We start from the raw sequence: 20,128 nt of genomic DNA, 5'->3' as shown, positions 1-20,128 counted from the left end.
GGCGCAGACGACAGACTGCGCACACCTGCCCCTCGAGGCGCTCCTCCCTGCTGCCGGCAAGGGACGTCCCTGCCTGTGGTTGTCGCGGGGACGACCAAGAAACCCATGCATCTCGCACAAGTCTCGGTGCCATTAGTAAGAACTGGGGAAAGACGACTCTCTTGATAATGAGTTTTCCCACGTGTAGCTAGCTGTCTGTCTCCACATAGGGACTTAGTTATAACAACTTCTAGAAATGTCTTTCTCTGTTATTTTCTTCGCCGGTAACGTCAAAAAGCAGTTTCAGCTTTCACTAATAAACATATCGCTAATTAGTTAACAGATGTTTGACCGAACGTTCCCCCTACTCTCCACCCCCAATCAAAACCTTTAGTGCCCAGGAGAGTGGTCAAAGGAAATAGGATGTTTGCTCCAGCTTTCAAGCATGTCAAAATGATCAACTGGAATTTTCTAGAATCCTCCCTAATATATAATATTTTATGTATTTATGTATAATCGTCTTTATGTATGAAGAGGAAGAAAGGTGATTTTTAGATTGGGGTGACAAATAACAAGATTTTAGGAACTGTCCATTCTCCACCAGAAATAAAACAGAGAAATGAAAATACTTCCAAAGTACAAGCCATAATTTTCAGATTTTTTTGGTTTATTATTAGAATTTCTGTCATTTGGTGAAATAGAGTGCACCTTTTCAACAAAGAGGGGCAATGTAAAGTTGAATTAAGTATTCTCCAAACTGTGGACTAAATTTAAAAAGTTGAAAAGATTTGAGGTTAAAATGAATTACAGTATTGACTGCACTTCCTAGCTACAATGTAGAACTTAGAATGACCTAATGTTTCTTCTACTGCAGGACTTCGGTCTTAGGCCAAACACTTGAAGAAGACAAAAAATATAAAATTAGCGACTGTTGAAGGTCAAAGGAATTTTAGTCAAATCTCCTTTAATGAGCAGTAATTGGTAGTAATTTAAAACTAAAATAGACCTTAGGTAACTGACCTCACAGTTGAATATTTTTTCCACTGACCCTCCTAAATACTTAGAATGTTTTGGCAAATATTAATGGGATATTAGCACCATTGTTTATAATAACCAAAAAGCAGAAAAAACCCAAATGTCCAACAAATGATGAACGGATAAACAAAAGGTGGTATATCCATATAATGTAATAATTTAGCAGTAAAAAGGAATGAAGTACTGGTAAATACTACAACACGGATGACTTTGAAAATATAAATATTATGTTAGGTGAGAGAAGCCAGACACAGAAGACCACATATTGTGTGATTCCGTTTATATGAAATGTTCAAAAGAGGCAAATAAACCTATAGAGATAGAAAGTATATTAGTGGTTGGGGTGGGGGCAGGTGCATCATGCTTTTGGCTGAAAATGGGTGGTTAACTGGTAAAGGGCAAATTGTATGGAATGAATTTACATGTCAACAATAAAGATATTACCAAAAAGTTAAAATGAAATAGTGGACAAACCATAACTGGAGAGTTGAAACTAATTTAGAAATGAGTTTTCAAGATTAATTAATATATAGAACCTGTCTGCTGTGATTAGCTTATAGAAGATTTAATTTCTAAGTCTAGTTGCCCTACTTATAAAATAGAGATAATAATACTTGCCTCTAGGATTATGAGGATTAAGTGAGGTAATCTATGTTCTTAGCACAGTGCCTCATGTATACAAAGTGCTCAATAAATGGTGCCTATTATAATTATGTAGTTTTCCACAAGATTGGAAGTCCAAATATTTTTAAATATCCAAAATAAAAATAAGAAAAAAAAGTATTATGTATTGAATTTTCAGGAAAAATATTCTCTACATATCAAATAGTTTTTTAAATATAAAAGATCTAGATTTCTAATGTATTAATTTTAAAGAAATGTATGTTAAATATTAGAATTATAGCGCCCTTGCGTTATGTAACCGAATAAGCATTAAAAGAGGAATAGATAGGTGTAAAATTCAGAAACATGTCCCATTTAAGTGGAAGTCAGAGTTCCAGTTACTTCAACCACCTAGAAAAATCCAGTTGCAAACAAGAATAAGTGTAAAAGGCTTGAAAGTAATAATAAGTTGTTACAAAGTTTGTGATCTAAGTTTCAACAGTTAGTTGTAGGAGAGTCTCTTACAGTCCTTAGTTTAGTTTATTCTAATAAACTCAGGTCCCCTGGGTTCCCAGCCTAGAAATTAGAGTGTGATCATTTGAAAGGAAGGGAAATGGAAGAGGTGGGCTGTTAACAGAGGGTACACTGACACAGAAAAAGAAAAACAAAACTGGAGGGATGACAGACTAACATGCAGAGGGAAAAAATAAAAAGAATTCAAAGCAGAGACTACTTGGAATAAAATTGAACTCTTTGATCAAAGCACAAACACTAAATTGCAGCGCTGCACAGGAACTCACAATCTGTAGTGATAAACCTGAACTACTACAAAAAGTTTATTTCACTATCATCTATTTAAGAAGGCAGAGAAATGTTAGGGTTTTAATAATTTCATTCAGTTTTTCTTGTTCAGTTCCTTCCTGACAGCCTGCCTGGAAGATGAATAATTCCTAATCTCTGTATGAAGGAGCTGACAGATTTAAAAGGGAGAGAGGCTTAAACAAAGGGAGCACAGTATGACTCACAAGGTGCAGATTTAGCTCAGAAAAGGAGGGATTAATTAGGAAAACAGTGACAATAAAAAACCTTCTGCGGGGGGGGGGGTATAGTTCAAGTGGTAGAGTGCCTGCTTAGCATGCACAAGGTCCTGGGTTCAACCCCCAGTGCCCCCTCTAAAAATAGGCAAATAAGTAAACCTTAATTACCCTCTCCAAGAAACACATAAGCATTTTTTAAAAGCCTTCTGCAAAGTATTTGTATCAATCCAGACATCAGTTGTGCAAGAAGGGTAGGTAGGTCATTGTACATAGAGATGACAGCACTCAGGACGACATGGAGGCATAAACTAATTTACTCTGGGAGCTTTAGGTAATTCAGACTTGCTGACTGAATTCTAACAAGCAAGTTGGGGTATGGCATGAGATGAAACCTACCCCTCATTGCCTATGACAGCCTCTGAGATATCTTCAACGTATTGTGAAAAACACTGCAATATTATCTGTGAACAAACATTTCCATTAAAATTAATAATGTCCTTGGGAAAGTTAAGTGCCTTATTCATTTCTTCAAAACTGGGAATTTTAGCAGAGTCTGAGTTTTAGATATTTCTGTGTATTTAGCAATATTGGCATTTAAATATTTAGTAAATATTTCTTGAGTTTATATAACCGAATAAACTAATTTCGTTGTGAATATTAACTGAACTGGGATTCAGCAGCTCACCACTCAAAAGCCAATAATTCGAGAGCCAAGTGTCAGTAGAAAGGAAAGGCGCCTCAATCAGAAAAGCTGGCGATCTGGGGAAACATTGGACTCGATGTCCAGAGACCATCTCGGAAGATTCTGCTCAGCCCTGAAAGTTTTTTAAAAGGAAAAATGGAGAAGGGAAGAATTTGAGTCAGGTGGTTGGATTCTGCATCACCCTCCACTGCGTACAGGCTGGCTGACTCTCTTCAGATGTTATCTTGCTCCGTGCTCTGCCTGTAGGATTGCTAAGGGGAATACTGGGGAGAGAGAGCTAATCACTCTTTAACTGCTTAATTCTTCATTCTTACTTCTTTTTATCTAGGAAGAGAATCAACAGGTTAAACAAGGCGTGATGTGCATTTAAGGAGAGCGTACGTTAGAAGTTAGTTTCAATTGCTTAGTGATCTCATTCCTATATGAGGTTCTTTCAAGGTTAGAGGTGGACAGAAATGCGTAAACAGGAAAGGGGCAAAAGAGCTGTTTTCAATTCCCCATTGTCAAACATCATTCCATTCTCTTGAGGCCAGTTCTTTGAATTTGGCTAGCCATAGTTTCAGAGGTGCTCAGGATGGAGCAGCTATGTTAGTTACAGTTAGCTTTTTTTCCGTCTGGTGGCAGTTATAGTACATGTGAAACAACTCAGGAGTGTGCATCAGACACTGAGTCTGTGACTCTATTGTGTTGATCATTAACTGCTCCGTTTTGTACTTGGGTGGGGAGCCTGCAGTGTTCTGCTCAGTTCCATAAGTAGCGTCAATCATATAATTTATATAATCAATTTTATAATTTCCTCCTAATGCAGTATCAGGAAGCCAAAGGTTAGTGCAGGGATTAGTGTTTTGATGATCAGCGAGGAAAAAGGAGTAAGTTTACAAAATAGGGCATCTTAGAAAGTGCCATTAGAGAACAGGACTGGCATGTAAGTGAGGAGGGAATGATGAGGGAATGCTAATGACACATTTGGTAATTTTAGAGTTCAGCAGGTCACTTTACCCTCTGTCTCTCCTTATACATGCCATTTAAACAATCCCATTTGCAGTTGTATCAAAAAAAAAAGATATTTAAGAATAAATCTGTTGAGAATGTTTGTATCAATGCTGAAGAAAGATCTTAGTCTGTAGTTTTTCTTTGTTGTTGTGTTTATTTGTTTTTGGCATTAGGGTAATGCTGGTCTCATAGGATGAATTAGGAAGTGTTCCTTGGCATCTATTTTCTGGAAGAAATTGTGGAGAACTGGTATTATTTCTGCCTTAAATATTTAATAGAATTCATCAGTGAAACCGCCCAGGCCTAGTGCTTTCTACTTTGGAAGGATATTAGGGATTCAATGTCTTTAATAGTTATAGGCCTGTTCAGATTGTGTTTTTCAAAAGGTTAGTTCATTTCGTCTAAGTTATCAAATATATGGACATAGAACTGTTTATAGTATTTCTTTGTCATTCTTAAGTGTCCATTGTATCAACAGTAATAATCCCTCTTTCATTTCTGACATTGGTAATTTGTGTCTTCTCTTTTTTTCTTAGTTAGCCTGGCAAAAGTTTTATTGATTTTACTGATCCCTTTTATTGATATCTTAACAACTTTTTTCATTAATTTTCCCTATTGGTTTCCTGTTTCAGCTTCATTTTTTTCTGCTCTTTCTAAAACTCTTTCTTTTCTTCTTCTTGCTTTAGTTTCTTAAGGTGGACGTTTAGATGATTGATTTTGGATCTTTCTTCTTTTCTATTATGTCTTTAATGTCATAAGCTTTTATCTAAACATTGCTTTTGCTGCATCATGCCACTTTGGCTAAGTTGTATTTTCATTTCAAAACATTTTCAAATTTCTCTTAAGATTTTATTTGACACATATGTTATTAGAAATGTGTTTTTTAATTTTCAAATATTTGGAGGTTTTACAGGTATATTCCTTTTATTTATTTCTAGTTTAATTCTATTGTGGTAAGAGAATATAATTTTGTATGATTTCTACATTTTTGAATTTGTAAAGCTGTGGTTTATAGCTCAGAATGAGGCCTGCCTTTATCTCATTCAAGTAAGAAAAGAATGTGCATTCTGCTGTTGTTGGATGGACTATTCTATAAATGTCAATTAGATTAAGTTGATTTATAGTGCTCTTCAGGTCAGCTATATCTTTACTAATTTTCTGCCTGTTTGACTTAACAGTTATTAAAAAAGGATGTTGAAGTATTTAACTATAACAGTGTATATTTCTATTTTTCCTTTCTGTTCTCAGTTTTCACTCATGTATTTTGATACTCTGTTGTTAACGGCATTCACATTAAGGATTGTTATGTCTTCTTGGAAAATCTGCCTCTTTATCATTATGTAATGCCCCTCCTTATATATAATAATTGTTCTTGTTCTGAATTCAGTTTTGTCTGAAATCAATAGAGCTACTTCAGCTATTTCAACTTCCTTTTAATGTCTGTTAGCAGGGAAATCTTCCCCCAGCACTTTGTTTCTAATCTGTGTATATATTTATTTTTTAAAGTGGGTTTCTTATAAATAACAATAGCTGGGTCTTTTTTTAATCCATTCTGACAATCTCTGTACTTTAAGTGTTGTATTTAGACCATTTACGTTTAAACAGTTATTGATACAGTTGATTTAATACCCACCGTGTTTGTTATTGCTGTCTATTCATTGCATTTGTTCTTTGTTACTTCCCCCTGTCTTTTTCTGTGTTCCCTGGTTTTAATTGAGCCTTTTTTAATTGTCTGTTTTATCTCTTCTCTTGGGATAGGAATTACACTTTTTCAAAAAAAATTTTGGTGGCCATCCTAGAGTTTGCAGTATATTTTTAACTAATAATAAAACTAATTTCAAATAACACTATTGCTTCACATGTAGTGTACATACATTTCTTAGAGTTTCCATATATCTGCTTATGTTACCCATCTCTTCATGCATGTTGTCTTACTTTTCATTAGAGCCCTTAACATATTGCCCAGAGCTTAATTCCCATTCTGATAATTCCAATGTCTCTGCTGATCTGGGTCTGGTTCTGTTGCTTTGTCTTTTCAGACTATATTTTTTCTTACCTTTTAGCATGACTTCTAAATTTTTATGTTGAAATCCAGGCATGATATATCAGATAATAAGGGCTGAAGTAAATAGGCGTTTAGTGTGAGAGTTTATGTTTATCTCGCTAGAAGTTGGGCTATGTTTAATGTTTTCTGTAGCTGCAGGTGCCTTAGGGTTCAAATTCCCCTAATGTCCTTCTGTTTCTCTCTCTAGTTTTGGGCCTCCATAAGAACTCCTCAGAGAGACTGTGTCTTGCAGCTCCTTCAGTTACAATTCACTGTTACTATACTGGAGCCCTGTTGTTATGGTGATAGTTTTGGAGGTAGAGACTCATTCTATAATCTTATGATTAAATATCAGTCTTTTAGTGGGCCTGTGTCCCTGGGCTATGACCTTCACAAGTGTTTCTTAGCTTCCTTCTCTATTTAGGTCAAATAGAAGGGCTAGAGGGAGCTGGAGTTCAGGAAATGCCTTTCCCTCACATAAGATAAGGCTCTGGGAATGCCTTTTCCCCTGTAGATTAGGCCTTTGTTATGGAGACTGTCTAGGCTTATTTCACAATGGTTACTTACTGCCTCTATCTACCGAACTTTTTCATCTTCCCCAAATGAAACTTTGTACCCATTAAACATAACTCCCCACTTCCTCCTCTTTCCAGCTCCTAGCAACCACCATTCTACTTTCTGACACTACATAATCTTTTGCATCAGGCCTCTATCACTAACATAATGTTTTTATTGTTCATGTATTATGTAGTACGCATCAGGATTTTGTTCCTTTTCATCACAGAATACTATTCATTGTGTGGCTATTACCACATTTTGTTCATTCACTCCCTGGTTGGTAAACATTTGGGTTGTTTCTGCTTTTGACTATTATAATTAATGGTGCTATAAAACTTTGTGTACAAGTCTTTGTGTGGACCCGTTTTCACTTCTCCTAGTTAGATTTCTATGGGGGAAATTGTTGGGCTGTATGTAATTTTTAAGAAACTACCAATCTGTTTTCAAAAGTATCTGTATTTTGTTACATTTCCACCAGTAATGTATGAGAATTCCAGTTTCTACACAGCCTTACCAACACTTAGTATTTTCTGCTTTTTAAATTATAACTTTTTAGAAGGTGTGTAGTAGTACCTCATTTGCTATTAATTTTCATTTCCTTAATGCTGACAATTTTAAGCACTTTTCATATACTTGTTAGTCATTAGTATGTCTTCTTTGATGATATGTCTATTCAAGTCTTTTGTCCATTTTTATATTGGGTTATTTGTTTTATTATTGAGACTCTTTATATATTCTGGATACAAATTCTTTATCAGATATATGATTTATAAATATTTTCCCCAGTCTGTGACTTATCTAATCTTGCTTTTGGTTTTATGTGTTCCTTTGTTTTTCTTCATTAATCCACCCACCAGCTCAGCCTTCAGATGGTTTATAAATCAGCATTACCTCTAATCCAGTGGGAAATTTTCCAAGGGAGAATTGAATTCCAGAAACTCCTACCTCTGCATCCAGTCTCAGCTGAGCTGGAGCCTTTCCTACAGCACCATGGCACCTGTCACAACCTGAGGCAGAATTCTTTTCTAAATTGTTAATATCTGTACATAGCAGACAATTTAGCAGACTTTGAAATCAATCCACACATATATTAAGAGCTTCTCTAGTATGTATTTTAGCCCTCGCTGAAATAGATCACAGATTATCAGTAATAAAGCCAGAATTTTCTTCAGTCATGACCTTTGCACACTCAAGATCTAAACTATAGTTTCCAAAGATATTTCTTCCATAAATTCATATCATCTTTAGCAAAATTTGTGAACTTTAGGAAGACTTAGAAATTTCCACTTTAATCAGTTAATTCAATGAACATTTATAAGGTGTTGTGCTAGGTACTAAGAGACAAACAATGAACAGAACAAGTTCTTGCTTAAAGTGGCGATTATATATATAACATACAAATAACTGCAATGCATAGCTAAGTGTATATGTGGTAGTGTAGAAACATTGGTTGAAGGCTGCCTATAAAAAAGTGGCATTGGAGCTAATATTGACAAATGATTTGGACACCAAAGGGGGATGTGGGGGTGAGAGCATCCCAGGCACAGAGACTGGCATGTGCAAAGGCAAAGAAACTGAGGCTCCAGAGGAAGGTCAGTAGCACACAGCATGGGTTCTGGAATAGGGTAGGATGCTGTAGTGAAACAAAGCTGGAAAATCAGGTAGGGAAAGGCTGTAAAGAGTCTTAATTGCCACCCATTAGAGGTTTATTGCCCAGCTACTCTTCCTAACATTGCTAGATAATCTGAGGGAATGGTTCTCAAATTTTTGTATTTGTATCATCCCACAATTACTATTCTATCAAAAGACAGATCTTCCACTTAATAGTAATCAAATTCTAATTTTTATGAGGACATTAATGAATTCACAGTTACCATATTTGTCATTTATAATTAATTTAAAAGACATTAAATATGCAACTTGGTGTGGCTGACAGTAAATTTTACCTGTGTACTTTTAAAAAGATTATTTTAAAAAATTACAATAATGGAAATTTTAATACTTCATGATAATTTCTCAGATTGTCTTCCCTTCAGATGATATATTATTCAAGAATACTTCAGGTGTGTTATTATGAGACTCACTTTAATGAAATCTACTAGCTGTGTACCAACTTGTAACATACTGTATTTATGGTTTTTTGTGAATCATTAGGTTTGTTTAAAAAGATGGCCGTTGTATAGGTACATTTCTGGGTTTTACTGGGGGCTTGGGGAGGTGACTTTAAAACTCCCCCAGACAGAAAAATAATGGCTTGTTAGGAGTAGGTTCTGTGTTAGTGTAAGTTACTGTTAACTGTGTTTGTTTACTGTAAAGGTGGGTGGTTAATATTCAGTGCACTTTTCAATAAAAAGTAATAACAATTTCTAAGTCCTCAAATTCAAGAACATCTCACTGTCAATGAAAAATTAATCAGTCAACCTAAGAAAGAAGTGGAAAATTTTATTTGAGCCAAATTTGAGGATTATAACCTGGGAACAGCATCTCAGAAAGCTCCGAGAACTGTTCCACTATTAGAAGTCAAGGCACTGTCATGTAAGTTTTTTGAGACAGAGGGCTATGCATTAAGTGACAATTATTGACAGTTTAAACAATCCAGATCTAAATATCATCATGGCCCCTTACAAGATCAGGAAGGAATGTTATCTTTTAAGGAGCTGTCTTGTTGATGTTGGGAGAATGTTGCTCTTTATGGCTGAGCAGGTATTTCTGCAGATGGGGGAGGTTTGCTCGATGGGTAGTGCAGACGCACACTGTACAGCAGGGGGAGAGAGGAAGCCAAAGGGCAGAGGAGATTTTTTGTGTTTAAATTTTTCTTGTCTTGCCCTATAATGTGAATTTTCTATTTCACATCACCAATGTAAAAATTATCTACTTGAGATGTTAAAAAGCGACTGAATTTTCAACTAACCAATCTGTAATTCCATTACTCCTGAGTTCAAACATAAACAATTGTTCTCTGCCTATTCCATAACCAGATTTAAGAATATTGACAATTACATCATATGGTAAAAACTGACTTTGAGTGGAAATTAGCATAAATTTTGCTGTTACGATCACTTAAAGCACAAAGATAAGTAACCTACAGTAGCACTGTTAATAAACGAGGTTCCTTAGAGGTGGCACAGAAGTAGAAATCCTATCGGCTGAGCATTTGAAATGTGTAACTACTTTTACTCCCACCTTTATTTGGCCTAATGTGGCAGTGAACTAAAATAACTTTGATAAGGAGAGAGGAAGGTGTTTTAATGGTTACCATTCTCTTTTTGTCTTCTCCTTTTAAGGGCGCAAGAAAATGTAGAGCGAAATGAATCATTTCTGTCCTAGGTTCTACTCCATTCCCTGGTTCTAGGCTAAACAACTCTCAGGTAACAAGTCTAAATGAATGACCGACTTCACAAAGAACTGCACAATACCCGAACTGGTGCAATAAAGAAGGCATGAGAAGATGGGGAGAAATACTGTCAGTAGGATTTGCGATAAAGAAGCCAAGGAGAGAGTGAAAGAAAAACAGGAGTCAAGGATGACTTAATGCTTTTGTTTAGCTTGTGCAAGTGAGAGAAGGACATGGCCCTTTCCTGAGATCTAGGACATTTGTTTTTCAGTTCTGTTGTGATTAGGTAGGCAATCGGGTAGAGATGGAACTGAGTAGCAGGAGATGCTATGAGTCTGGAATTCAGAGAAGTGGACAGGGATATATATAGAAGACACAAAAGGAGGGGATGTAGATGAGTTGGGAAACAAAAATTCAGAGAATTAAGCTTCAGGGTGTTCCAACATTTAGCTGTCAGGAAGAAGACGAAGAACCAGTAAACACGTCCCTGGTGCAACCAGTGAGTTATGGAGGATCAAGAGAGAGTTGTGTTCCAGAAGCCAAGGGAAGGACTTGTTTAAAGAAGGGATGTTCTCTGTGTCAAATGCTGCTGAAACACCAAATACAATGAGGACCAAGAACCACTGTTTTGATCCTAAACAAAGCAGATGAGAGTAAGTAGAGACAGCAGTACTGACAGTTCTCTTCAAGGCATATTACTGAAAAGGCAACGAGGAAATAGGACTTAAGGTGCAAGAATAGGGAGTTTCAAGCAGAGGAGGATTTATTGTGAAGCTAATAGAGCTTATGTTTCAGTGCTTCTCATTTGTGCCAGCTCCTTCTGTGGCCCTAGGAGGGGCCCTAACAGTGTGTTTCTTTGAAAACATGCTTTTGTAAAATTTCCCCAAATAAAATATGTTAAGTACAATAAACCAGTACCTCCTTCCATTCCAACTTGCCTCTATTGAATGTTCCCTACTTTTGGCCGGCTGCAGACACCGCTGATATTTGAGTCAAGGAGAGTTAGGAATATATGTAATTCAGGTTTATGTTTTGTTTTAATTTTGAACAATAAAAATATTTTCAAGTATAACAAAAACTGAACTGAGAATTCTTTTCCTTTGTCTCTACCACTTAAATCCTGAAAATCTTGAGTGAGAGAAAATAAAATTACCTATCCAAGTATTGTTGCAAATTTCTGATCACTAAGTTCTAAACCAGTGCAGTTATTCTTGGCTGTAGTCTAGATGTGTTGATAATTTTCATTTTTTTTGAAGAAATATGCAAGCACGTGAAGCAAAAAAATTTGAGAAAGAATGTAAGGATTTAAAATAAGAAATGCTATGAGATAGTAATGACTCAGCAAAATATGCATCCCTTTACTATAAATGTCAACTCTATCAAAGAACCAAACCTCTTTATTAAACATAGAATTAGCAAAGAGGTTATATTTCCATTAGAATTTTTAAGACTTTCTGAAATAACCAGACAACCATAATTTCGTTAATAGTAATTTGAACCGCTCAGTGGCAAACCAGCATCCCCGTAAAAATGTAGTAGTGTATGAACAATACAATTTGACTGCAGGTTGATGCGCATTAGATAGTAATAAGTACGAAACTTCTGTTTATTTCCAGAAATCTCTAAATGAATTTTTATAAACTGCTGGATTTTTTATACAGCCCTTTCCTAGTGTAATGCATGAATACATGGTCATTCAGCCTCTCCTAGAAGAACACGAGGGACGCAGAATCTGCCACTTTCACAGGGGGCCCGTATTTTTGTTGCTTACTGTGCTTCACATTGTGGTGAGGGGCGCCGTGACGACAAACACGGAGCAGAATCTATAACCTTAGAGATAGTGCGCACAAACCCACTCTCCTTTGGGGTGTTACTCTCTCCCTCCTTCCCTCCTAGTTCTCATCTTTTGTTTTGTGCAGACAATTTGGAGGTGGGGACCGGCACTAACATAAATATTTAAAAGAGCATAAAGTTTACGCCCCTTCCTACAAGTGAGCATCAGTGAGGCAATGGGGAAATGCATTCCTGGAATCATGAATGCCACCCTAGGAGCAAGGGCTTAAGACAGCTGCAGAGCTGATTAACGCCAGGTAAGTGAGTTCTGAGATGACGTCCACTTTGCAGGGGTGGGCTTCTTTCCCAAAGTACACAAGACTCCTCCATCTGTATGATACGTGAGGATTCTCAATCGCCTTTCTCAAGTTTTTGCTTATGGTGTCTCTTCCTCCTTTAGGACCGAACAGATGCATTCTTGAAACCGTTGCAAATTCACAGCTGACATTTTCCATTTTCAGAATGTCTCTTCATTGTTTTCAATAGAAAACAGCCTTGTTTTGTAGTAGTCAAACAAAAGCTTTCTTCTTTTAGATGTACTTCACTTCATCGTGTTTTTCATCAGGAGAAAATGAAATCTAGAGTTCAGTGCTATTGGAGTACAACATAGTGCAAGAGGAATGGATATTTTGTCTCCATTTCTCCACAGAATGAAAATACCCTCATTCATTTACCCACTTTACTAAGTAATGTGAAGTTTCTATGATTGTAGGTAATTTCACACAAAATTATTTGCCAACTCCAAAAAGATATTACAAATAGATTAAATATTTTCATATTTTTATGTTTGTTGAGATACTTTGCAAACTGCTCCATTAACTGTGGTTTATATTTGGGAGTTAACTGGACATATGGGAGAAATTAAAAGTTTACAATGAAAGGTGGCAATGATTCGATTTCTCCTACTCCGGAGAAAATGTTTTCTTCAGGGTCTTGACCATAATTGGCTGAATTCTGGGCAAGTGGTGCAAAAGGATCATAGAAATACTGACCAAAATTCACGGGAAGTTGGCAATGATTCACTCTTTTTAGATATACTGTATTTAATACATACAAGAGAATATATCTACAATATGTGTGTAAATTATAAAGTGTAATAAAAACTCACCAATCAAAATAAGAACATTACCAATATTCATGATCTACCTACACCATCTTCCTGTCTTACCAAAAAAGGTAACCACTGTCATGAATTTTGAGTGTATCACTACATTCTTTTCAAAAAAAATTTCACCGCTTATGTACATTATTCATAACCAAAACACTGGTTCATTTACTTGTCTTTGAGCTACATTTTAAAGTTTTGTTGTATTTTATTATTTTTTAATTTATTCTTTGGTGCAAGTGAGACAGGCTTTTATTCAATGGCCCAAGAATGAAAAAGGGGAGCTCATGCTCTAAAGGCACTTCTCTGTGAAGGAGTGGATTAAGGGAATTGAAGTGTTAGGATGCAGTCAGGTCATCAGCTGAGCTTCATTTTTTAAATGGTATAACGCAGCAGGGACACGCTAGCTATTTGGCTTTTTCTCACTTAACAGTATAATTATTTTCTAAAATTTTTAAATGTTTTGCATGTAAGTATATTTGTTTATTTTTGCCACGGTATAACATTCCATTACTATAATACAGCAAAATTTTCTATTCATTCTCCCATCAATGGCATTTGGGTTATTTCATGCCTCTGTCTGTTTTGCTTTTAAATTATTATATTTTAACTTTCCTTTCATTATTGTGATTTTAGTTGATCATGTGCAGACACTGTGAATAATTTGTAGACAAATCTTTAAATTTAAGTACCAAAAATTTAAAAACTCATGTAGCTGTAATTCTTTTTTAAACAGTTATTCCAGTGACTTTCCAGCTTAAAATCTGGAGGCTAAGTGTAGTCCTTTAAGTCTATTAGGCACTAATATCTTCAAATATTGATAAACTGTTAGGTTTAAAGATCCACTAATTCACAATTTAGTATCATACACATTCCATATTCTAAAATTTCCAGTCCTTAACAGGACATTAACAATTCTGATAGGGAGAGCCTAGATTAGGGAGCAGTTTTTTTTTTTTCAAGGAGCAATTCTCTCTCTACATATATATTAAAAAATGGAGATAGACAATAAATAGTTTGAAATATTTCAGGTCCATTAAATGAATAACTGTGACTCTAAGTTTCTAATTATTTATATTTCAAGGTATAAGATGTGAAAACTTGTCCTCCCTATCAAGATAGCCAAAGCCACTAAAGTCAGGATCCCCACATAGTTTGGTTGTACAGAAAAATGTTTAACCAGCACATGGGTTCTTCTTTAAAAAAAAAAAAAGTATGTAGACACACACCCAAAGCTGGATGAGGGTGGTATTTCCTCCTTCAAAAAAATGTGTTTTTAGAGCTATTTCTAAAAGCTTGCACTTACAAAATAGGTGGTAAAAATATTTCTCTGGGGTCTCATAAGAATACAGGAACCACTAAGACTCGTTAAATGATATTTATCAGACTGACTTCTTTCTCTGCTGCCAATACTCTTCATTTTCAGTTTCTGCAGGTAATTTGTCTTCAGTTTCTTGAATAGACATTTCAGCTTGTTTGCCTTTTATTCTCTTTTTTCATTTGCCTTTTTTTTTTTTTTTGGCAGGAGATTAATTTCTTCTTAATGCCCTTTTTGGTTTGGTTTCAATGTCCGCAGGAACTGCTTTAGCTGACAATGTTGCCAATATCCTCTACAGCTCTTCTTTTGTTCTCCTTTCAGCTAAATTCATCTTCACTTTGAGCAGCTTGGTAGTGGTTTGTGATGGGGGTGGGGACGGCAGGTGCCTGGGTGCCTATGGGCACAGAACTGTGGGAACTTTTACAAAGCCAGGTTGCATGGTTGCTGCTAAAATCATCCCTGTTATGTTTGCTTTATTTTGTATTATTCCTTCCACTGTTTAGTAAATTACACACTCTAATTTTATTCTTTGCTACTCTTTAAACTTCACTATGATACCTAATTCAATCTGTATCTTACTATTTTTCATTAATAACATAAGGACTTTAGAATACTTCATTTCTAAACATCTCTCGTAAGCCCAGTTTATTTATTCTATGATCTTCTCTTTGTCTTAAGTTAATTGAAATTTTACTACTGTGTGTCTCAGTGTGGATTTCTCTTCTCTCTCTCTCTATTTTTTTTTTTTTAGTCATCCTGCTTGAGATACTGATTTCAGTATTTGTGGTTCTTGCTTTAATCAGTTCTGCAAAATTCTCAGTCATATTGTAGCATATGGTCTCACTTGCATTTTATCTACTCATTTCTTCTGAGGCTGTGATGGAAGATATTCTCATTTCTCCTCCTATGTATATAATGTCTTTTTACGTTTTTAAAGGCCTGTCTTTTTACCGCATATTAATTTCTTCAGTTTTATTTTCTACTTCACTAGTTCTCTTTTCAGCCATGCCTAATGTACTGTTTAACCTAGTTGTGTTTTTAGTTTTTTGTGTTTGTGTTTTTGTGTTTTTAGAAATTTACTGAACATACAGAGAAGAACACAAAACACAAATGTATAGTATAGTGAAAAATCATCTAACAAGCACACATGTATAATATACCAAGCCAAGAAACAGAATAACATAAGCACTCCTTAGAAGGCTGTGTGCAAAAAAAAAAAGGAGGCTGCGAGGCTGTGTGCCCTTCCTTATTTATACCTTTCCCCACTCTTCAGTAGTAAATACTTTTGCTAGACTTTTATGGTAATAATTTCTAAATTTAATCAATATAGTTTGTCTGCTTTTGAACAAATAGAATTTTATTGATATATCCTTTTGTGTCTTACTTTTGCTCAAAATTATGTTTTTAAGATTTATTGAAGTTGTTGCTTGTAACTCTGGTTTATTCATTTTCATTCCTCTATAGTCACATGTCTATAGGAGTGGAATTGCGGGGTCATAGAGTATGCATATCTTGGACTTTAAAAGAAAATGCCAAAATGCTATTCAAAAGGGTTGTACCAACTTACATGCCACCAGCAATTTATGAGACATTATCTATTGAATTTTAACTTCAGCATTTGTTTTTAATTTCTAAAATATATCTTTAGGTTCTTTCTTGTCACTTTTTTCATTTTTGTTAGTCTCTTGTTACTTGCTCATTTTTTGTGATTTCATTTTTTATATTTAAAGTTTTATACATATTGATCTTATACTTGGTATCTGTCACTCCAAAACCTAAATCATCAGGACTCTTAATCTGTTATTTGTTGTTTCTGTGACTTTTATTCATGGTTGCTTATGTCTCTGGTGATTTTTAAAATAATGTATTTACTTTTAATAGTATTAATTTCTCAAAGTAAATATTTTATATATTTATTTAATCTGAGAGTGATCTGCCACTAAGTGTCTTATTAACTACTTATGCTCTGTTGTGGTTTCTTGGGGGTTGTGAGCGGATAAAAAACAGATATATGGGATTAGAGTTGATAAATATTAAGAGTAACAATTTTTCCTTAGGCTTTTTTATATTTTCCAAATTTCCTACTGAAAACACAATACTCTTAAAACCATGAAAAAATATTAAAATAACCATAGAATTAGAATATTTGCCAACCACCAATAAACTCAATTAGTAAAATTTTGCTGTACACTATGAAGTAGGATTTTAGGTCACTTCTTAGAAGGCTGTTTATTGAAGATTAAGGTATATTCTTCTCTGTGATTTTTTAAATCCATACTGTGCATAACTCTACTGATGCAGGAGCTTAAAAGGGAATGCTTTTCTCTAGAGATGATTTTTTTTAAATATGGTTTTTAAAATTCTGCTATAAGCTGAGAACTTCTACCCATTTGGGACCACTTTAGCTCCCACCTAGATCCCTGGCTTAAGGCAGGAGTCCTTTCCACGAGACATGGCCGGTCTTTTTTTATTAAAGTGGATACGGAGGGATGACTCTGGGTAAATATGAAATAAAATGGCTTACACCTAAGGAAAGTGGACCAAAATGCAAAGAAAGAATCAGGATAGGGAGGAGAGAGCCAAAAATTGGGATTCAATTGCAAAAGTTGGAGATAAAAACAGATCATTAAGCCATCTTAGATAATTTTCCACTAAGGACACATTCTCTGGCTTACCCTCTTTCAATCAGTAAAACACATGACACAGGCAAGAATTTCCAGGTGGCTGTTTCCATCCCAGTGCTTGATCTTAAGTACTGATCTATAGTTCAAGGTCGACTTGTTAATACTCTCAGAATGTGGAAGGTAGGTCCTCCAGGATTTTTGGCATCCTGCAGGGAATGATAATGAAGTCATGCAGTTTAATACTAGAAAAAAAAAGGGCGATGGCAATAGTGTGGGTAGAGGATGGAATAATATCAAACGTCAATAAGTTTAGGGCTTTTCAATATTAAATGTCAAATGGATAAGTTTTGGTTAACATTTCAGTATTTGAGGCAGGAGGTTAAATTTTCTTAGCTGTGATTCCCTTTACATTTTCTACAGGGTAAGATCTTCCTCTGGAAAAGGGCTGCTGCCCCTGTTAATTCACTTACTTTAAAAGAAGATAGTTTGGTATTCAGAAACGACTTACAGCTGGCAATACTGATCACCGAACACGTTTTAAATGTCATAGACAGCAGCCGACGCCCTTAGCGGTATGTGACCTTCCACGCGGGTTTTCCTCACACTGGGGTTCGTTGTGGGTTTGGGAGGAGGATTTTCATAAAACGGTCAAATGCAGCACACAGCCCGGGCTTCCCTTAGCCCTCCTTCCCTCTCCTGCGGAGGCACAGATGCAGCGTGCAAACACCTGGAGCCGTCGCAGCCCGCCAGCGGCGGGCTGTAATGCGCAGGCGCAGTGGCGGGGGTGCCCTCGGGAGGAGGAGGGAGCAAGGGAGGCAGGCACATTGCGCCCACCGTTTGCCCGCAGCCCCGCAGGCCCAGTTCTAGTCCGGAGCTGCCCGCCCTGGAAGGCGCTGGCCAGAAAAATCTGCTTGTGGATATTCTGTAGCGTTGTTTCACTCTATCCCCACAACTTGTACACCGAGCTTCTATCCCTTTGCCACTTCCCCAGCCATTCCAGGACAGCCCCTCCGCAAATCCCTCCTACTGCCAAGGGTGCCCTGCCTGGCATTCTTCCTCTCTGGAGAACTCCGGTTCTGTTGTCAGAGAGCTGCCGCGGCTGCACCTTCCTATCCCCTCTTCCCACTGTGGTCTCATCCCTGCAGACCTGATAGGGGAACAAGGGTGGAAGTGACCATTAATTTGCAGTGTAGGGTGGGAATCAGAATCCTATTCCGGCTTCTCCAACTCACAGATGTGTGATCTTGGGTAGGTTATTCACTTTTTTAAGCTACCTTTTGAAAAATGGGCACACATTCCAGAATATTAATTCAGTAACCTCAGGTTAGTCCTGTTACTTCCACTGCCATAGACATAAAGGGCTTCCTCACCTACATCTAATCAACTGAAATGGCCATTCAACTACCCATTTTAAATCATACCTTTCCATAAAATTCATCCTGTCCACAGCTGTCAGATTAAACGTCTTTAAGATAAGCTTAATCATTACTTCCCATTCCCACCCCCAATTAATAAACAGAAAATGACCCCAAACTGCTTTACAACTTTATCGCACCCTATTCCCCTCTATGTTTGTTGCTGATTGTACACCCATTTTCTGGCCTTCATACCTTTACTGATACCCGTTTCTTCACTACACAGGTCTCCGTTTCCGAATTTCTTTCAAAATCCTGCCCGTCCTGCCAACTCAAATGCCACCTCCTTCCAGGCAGTCACACATGATTTCCCCAATGTCTTTTTCTGAGACCCAAGCCTTTTAATCATTATGGTATCTGACACACAGTATTTAGTATTGCAGTTGGGCCTCTATATTATCCTTTCTACTCGTATTTTCTTATCACATATTTTTAAGTTCCCTGAGAGCAGGAATCATGACTTTTTCCTTCTATCCCCAGAAGAGCTTTCCAAAATATAAATTAAAAATATGGGAGAATGTTTAAAAGCTTCTGATCATTTTCATTTTGATTGAAATGTTAAAAAGTTTCCTTTGAGAGTACAATTTTGAGATTGATGGCAACAGACTTAGTGTAAATGGAGAGTAAGGGGAAGGGAACTGGTTTCTTAGTTGCCTGCTCTGGCTCTCCAGCGTTACAGGTGCTTTCACATATGTTCTTTAATTTCTTCACCACAATCCTGTGGGGTAAGTATCGTTCCCACTTACTGATAAGGAAACTGAAGCTCAATAGAGTGACTTCCCTAATGTGTCAGAGCTTTGAGTGGCAAACCCAGTATTTCGAACTCCCTTCTATCAGCATTACTTAATGAAAGCAGAGGAATTAGTAGTGCTACAAGACACTTTTTCCAGAATCCAAGGAGATGTTAAAAAGTGTTAAACGAATATAAGGTATTAATTATGAGGATGCCATAATAAGTAAAATAAATTCAGTTTCTATCACTCAGGCACAATGCCTTTGAATACAGCATCCAGTGTACTAGAGGTCATTGACAAGCCTTTTAATCTTAATGTTTTATGTTGATGTACTTTTTAAAAAACAATGACCTATTGTATTGGCAAGTGGCTATATTGAGTCCATTACATATCACTTACACAATTCAGTATTCATAGAGCACTAGGATGTGCTTTATAAAGACAAAAGACAAAAATAAGAGATGGTCCCTAATTAGAAGGCTTACAATCTGAAAGGCCTTAAGATACGGGGGATATGACTCTAGGGACAGAAAATTTTATCTTCAAAAATGTTTTTGCAAGAAAAATTTCCAAGTGTTTGGTGATAATCAGTGAAATGCCTTCATGAAGCAGGTTTCGGAATGAGATATTAAAGGGAAGGTACTCATTTGGATACTGTGAGAAAAGACTGATTTGGTTTCTGGGATACAAAGAACAAGTGATTCTCAACTGATGGCAAGAAGATGATTCCCTGGATAGCGGAATATTTGGGGCTGGAACAAGAAGGCTATGAATTTTCAAAACAGGATGGTACCTTCTGCCCTTGATTCGATT

The 20,128-nt window shown here is 36.4% G+C and overlaps 1 long non-coding RNA gene across 1 annotated transcript; it reads left to right on the top strand.

Moving 5' to 3' along the window:
* The first annotated feature begins 31 nt into the window (after positions 1 to 31).
* Positions 32 to 11,219, top strand: LOC140688043 (uncharacterized). Its single transcript, XR_012062725.1, has 2 exons — positions 32 to 135; positions 10,237 to 11,219. It is a non-coding gene; the product is annotated as an uncharacterized lncRNA (long non-coding RNA).
* The last annotated feature ends 8,909 nt before the right edge of the window (positions 11,220 to 20,128 follow it).

Source organism: Vicugna pacos, chromosome 21 (genome assembly GCF_048564905.1).
Source record: "Vicugna pacos chromosome 21, VicPac4, whole genome shotgun sequence".
Lineage (NCBI taxonomy): Eukaryota > Metazoa > Chordata > Mammalia > Artiodactyla > Camelidae > Vicugna > Vicugna pacos.
The sequence above is the reverse complement of the archived record's forward strand: the minus strand, read 5'-3'. Positions and strand labels throughout refer to the sequence as shown.